The 5,119-nt window shown below is 51.3% G+C and overlaps 1 pseudogene; it reads left to right on the top strand.

Moving 5' to 3' along the window:
• The first annotated feature begins 3,063 nt into the window (after positions 1-3,063).
• LOC139588611 (cyclin-A1 pseudogene) lies at positions 3,064-4,899 on the top strand (annotated as a pseudogene).
• Positions 4,900-5,119: the final 220 nt, after the last annotated feature.

Raw genomic sequence — 5,119 nt, 5'->3', positions numbered from 1 at the left:
CCTCAAACTGAGACACCTACTGACAAAGCAATTTGTGTAACTGATGTCCCTGGTACCTATAGGGCTGAAAAAAAAAAATCAAGACCCACATGTAGCATTGTTTTTAATTCTAATACATTTCCAGCAGTCAGTTTTGTAATCTTTCTTATTTTGTGCTGTTATAGCATATTTTATTATTGATGGATTGTTCCTTTCCCCCCTGTGTTATTGGTTTTGCCCCAGCTGTCCATCGCTCCAAAGACCTACCCCTCTGTTCCCTGTTCCTCCTCCTATTGAATGTCAATCCCTCCCCAAGTCTGCCTCTTCCTCTAGAAACTTCCCTATCAATCTTGTGTCCTTCGAAACCCCATTGGTTTGTTTAAATTATTCTCCTCCCCTGCAGTCCCCTATTGGTTTAAACATTGTATTCCTCGCCTTCTGTTCCACCCCCAATTTCTCCCAATTGGTCAAAGACTGTATCCTTCCCTGGGACCGCCTCCCCCTTATAATCTGATGCATGCAGTTGAGTCTGCTCTTTTTGTCACTGAACCTCTGGGACTAAGCTTCTTTGGCGACCATACAGAGGGTTTCTCTCTGATCCTTGTCCCTACCCTCGGCACAGTCTGCAGTCCACCTGAGCCGTAGAGCTGTCATACCCTGCAGCTGCACCCCGGATTGGACAGCTTTCTGGGGGCAGCCCACCTGTGCTGTCGGTGTCAGGGGCTGGCTGGGCTGAAGAAATCGGGCACCCACACACGTATACCAACTCCCTAAAAAACACATACACACCCACTCACACATGCACCCTCCTCCACTCTCACTCCCCCCAAAAAACCCACAAAACCCTAAACTCAAAAACCCTGACAAAGGAAACAACTCACATGGCTCACCAGCTGAAAATTTTTGTTCAGATACAAAAATAGTTTGTGTGCTCAGTATCCCCAATATCTTCAAAAGAGTGAAATCTTTCCATGTAGGAAATAAAAGATCAAGAGCATTGATTTAATACAGAATAACAGAAGTGGTCTTTAACCTTGTGCTGGTACTAAAGTAGCTTTTAAAGATTTTGGGTGTCAGGAAACTAGGGAAGTTCTTGCTTTTAATATTCCCCTGTTTCAGCCTCACACTGACGAGATTAGGCTGAAACACTGGGCACTGAGGACAAAAGTTTCTAACATAGTTTTCACATTGTCCTGAGAACAACTGGCTTCTTGAGCTAGTAAGACAGAGATGGGGAGCAGAATTACTCCTCTGTTATTCCTTCCTCTGGGAGGAATCAGTTAGTGACCTGCTGAGCTACTTAGATGCAAGTCTATGGGACCAGAGGGGATCCATCCTAGGATGTTGAAGGAGCTGGTGGAAGAGCTTGATGAGCCACTGTCCTTCATTTATCATGAGTCCTTACTAGCTGGGGAGCTCCCAGATGACTGAAGAGGCCAAAGAAGGATCCAGGAAACTCTAGGCCTGTCAGCCTAACCTAGTGCCCAGCAAGGTTATGAAATAGATCATATTGAGTGTGGTCACATGGCACCTAAAGGACAGATGAGGGATTGGACCCAGCCAGCATGGACTTGGGAGGGGCAGGTCCTGCCTGACCAGCCTGATCTCCTTTTGTGATCAGGTGATGACCATGCTTGTGGATGTTGTTTACCTGTTGTCTACCTGTTGTCTACTTCAGCAAAGTCTTTGACACCATCTCCCATGGCACAGTCCTGGAAAAGGTGGCAGCCCACGGCTTGGACAGATGCAAACTCTTGTATGGGGAAGTATCGTGAGGTCTCGAGATATCGTGAGGTCATGCAGAACCCCTCCCCTTTTACTGTTAATTGACCGTTACCCCCTGTTATAAAAGACCCTGCCTAACCGTTAATAAATGCCAGTTACTGTCCACCACATTGGTGTATGCATGTGCTTGGCCCATGTGGCAGAGGCGGTGCCACTGAACCGTCCTCGACCCGGGATGCCATGCCCCAAGCAGCGGCAACAAGTGGTGCCGAAACCCGGGAACAATCCGAGAAGCGGGAATTGCCTGGGCAAGTGGACGGTGGCCGGAGCAGCAGGACTGTCTCTGGCGGGGAGGACGCTCCCAGAGGACCAGCAAGAGGGAAGGGTCTCCTGCTGGCATTCGGCGAAGGAGGAGGGCTCGCGCCTAGGACCAACGAAGGAGGAAGTCTCGCGCCAGAAAATTGGCGAAGGAGGAGGGCTCGTGTTGCAGCCGGCGGAAGAGGAGGTCTCGCGTCACGATTCGGCGAAGGAGGAAGTCTCGCACCAGGACCTGGTGAAGGAGGAAGTCTCGCGTCGATAGCCAGCGGTGGAGAGGATGGAGCCCCTTGCTAAGGTCATTTTTAAAATTCACAGAGACTGGGGCATAGATTGTGAGCCAGGAGATTTTGTCCTCGCAGTGTCGAGGCTCCTGCGCCCTGGCGCTGGGGTAATCAGGCATCCGGAGGATATCTTCCGTCCTGAAGCATGGGATAATTGTACTGGGGCCCTAGCGGAGGAGGCTATGTCCTCAGGCTCGGGGCAGAGTCTAAAATCATGGGGCAGGGTCATGCGGGCACCGAAAAAAGCTTGGCCAGTCCAGCGGGAGCAGGGAAAGTGGAAGGCCACCCAGGACTGCTTGTGGGAGGGACCCCGGCAGGGTGCGGACGATCGTGGGTCCGCTGAGTGTGGGGATTCGCAGCCGTGGGAGTGCTCTTCGCAGCTCCCGAGCCCAGGCACCCCATCTACAGGGAAAAAGCTGTCATTTTGGGACGGGCTGCTAAAGGAAGCGGGGAACGCGGCCATTGGTTCAGAGGCGTGGGGTGCGGCCATTGGTTCAGAGGTGCAGAGCGCGGCCGTTGGTTCAGAAGTGCGGGGTGCAGCCGTTAGTTTGGAGGCACAGAGCGTGGCCGTTAGTTCAGAGGCGTGGAGCCCCGCCATTATCTCAGGGTCGCAGGGCCCCGCCATTAGCTGGGATGCGGGGGGCGCCGCCATTGATTCGGACTCCAAGGGAGCCTGGACGGGGCCTTCGCCTCATGTGCCGCAGGGTGACGAGCCCCAGAGGGAGGGGGTCACCATGGCGACCCGTGGCCGGCAGGGCTGTTGAGGCGGCGCGCCGGGGGTTGAGCTGCCGGGCTCCCAACTGGACTCGGCCAACAGCTGCCACCTCCAGCGGCCGCGCTTACACAGGGCCGGCGGGCACCCTGGGTGGCGCGGGGCGGCCGGACCCTTCCGTGGGCTGGTGGCGAGCGGAGCTGGGCAGCGCGGTACCGACGTCGGGGCGATGCATCGCACCGGAGAGAAGAGCCGTGCGGGGCGGCGGGAGTCCTGCCCCGCCGCCCTCCGCAGCAGCGGCGGCTGGGCCGTGCTGGGGGTGCTGACAGAGAACGGGCAGCAGCAGCAGCGGCCCGGCGGTCAAGGTGCTGCTGTTATCAAGCGCTTTTCTGGCTTTGAAAACACCATCACTTCATGTAGAAAAAATGAAGTGCCCAACTGCATCATCAGTGCTGCATCAAAGCAAGGTTTTGTTATCTGCATAGATGATTCAGAAGATAAAGAAAACTACAGCTGCCAAGTGTCTGAAGAGCTGGAATTAAGCCACTGTGAACTGGATACCAGTGCAATGATATCTAGTATTCATCGGCGGCTGGATCTGAGTTCAGGCTCTCCTATGGTAGTGGAAGATGTTGTAACTCTGGCTGTGGGAGAGTATGCAGAAGACATTTAGTACCTCTCAGTACCTCCGAGAGGCAGAAGTAAGATTTAGGCCCAAGCCCTACTACATGAAGAAGCAGCCAGATATCACAACAGGAATGCATGCTATCCTGGTAGACTGTCTGGAGGAAGTAGGGGAAGAGTATAAACTTCGGACAGAGACTTTGTACTTGGCAGTGAACTTCCTGGAGAGGTTTCTTTCCTGCATGTCTGCTCTCAGAGGGAAGTTACAGCTTGTGGCAACAACAGCAATTCTTCTGGCTGCAAAGTATGAAGAGATCTACCCACCAGATGTGGATGAATTTGTCTATATAACAGATGATACCTACACAAAGAAGCAGCTGCTAAGAACAGAACACTTGCTTCTCAGAGTGCTGGGTTTTGACCTAACAGCCCCAACCGTCGACCAGTTCCTCCTTCACTATGTTCAGAGACGTGGAATCTGTATGAGGACAGAGAACTTTGCAAGGTATCTTGCTGAGCTGAGTCTCCATGTTAATCCTCTTCTGGAGTACCTTCCTTCACAAATTGCTGCAGCAGCCTACTGTTTAGCAAACTATACAGTGAACAGATCTTTCTGGCCAGAAGAACACCTTAACATCGTGACACTGGGCCACCCGAGCATTTGAGGAAGGCCCACAGGTCATAATTAAAAATGAACTAGGGGAATGGGAACAGGGTTGGAGACTGGTACTCACAGGGCGAGGGTACGCAGCCGTCAAGAAAAATAGTAAAATCAAATGGTGCCCGCTTAAGTCAATAAAACTGTACCTTCAGGGCCAAAACTAATGAAATTTGTAAAGTTTGTTTTGCAGGACTGAATCCTCAGACACCCCCGCGGCCTGTATACCTGACTTCCTAAAGGCTGCGACGAATCATCAAGCAGCCTGATGGCAGACCATCCCGGGGTCGTGAAAGAACTCAGTGACCAAACTAAAGGAGTGGCTGGCACAAAGAAGGATGGGGGGGGGGAAAAACAGCTCAGCAAAAATGTTAAGAGGTATCCATCAAGTAGAGTTCGAGCTCTGGCCAGGTTCTGGCTCTACTTGGATGGAATGCCAAGTAACCCAGAGTTCTTCCTGTGTCAAAGGATCAAAGGGCGATTTGGAGGGAACGTAAGTCTGGACATGGACTCTCCAAATCCTCTAGTTTAAGATCAAACAGGTCGCAGACTCTGGGAAAATAATTCGGTCCTAGGAGGTCAACTAAAAAAAAAAACAAAAACTGAGGAGGTCCTACAAAGATATTCAAAGACAGGGTTCAGTCAGCCACATGAATGATCGCCTTACATTTTAAGTAAGTTTGTGTTGTTTTTTTTTAGAAAAAAACAATTAGAGATAGTTAGCTTTTTGTTTGTCAAACATTTGCAGTTACACGTTTATTGCAGTTGTGTTATGGTGTTCAAGTTAATTGCATTTTGCCAGTTACACATGTTTCCTACTTG

This window comes from Agelaius tricolor, unplaced genomic scaffold, assembly GCF_023055355.1.
Source record: "Agelaius tricolor isolate 1412-34295 unplaced genomic scaffold, bAgeTri1.0.p SCAF_1, whole genome shotgun sequence".
Lineage (NCBI taxonomy): Eukaryota > Metazoa > Chordata > Aves > Passeriformes > Icteridae > Agelaius > Agelaius tricolor.
Note: the sequence above shows the minus strand (reverse complement) of the source record. Positions and strands in the feature narration are given on the sequence as shown.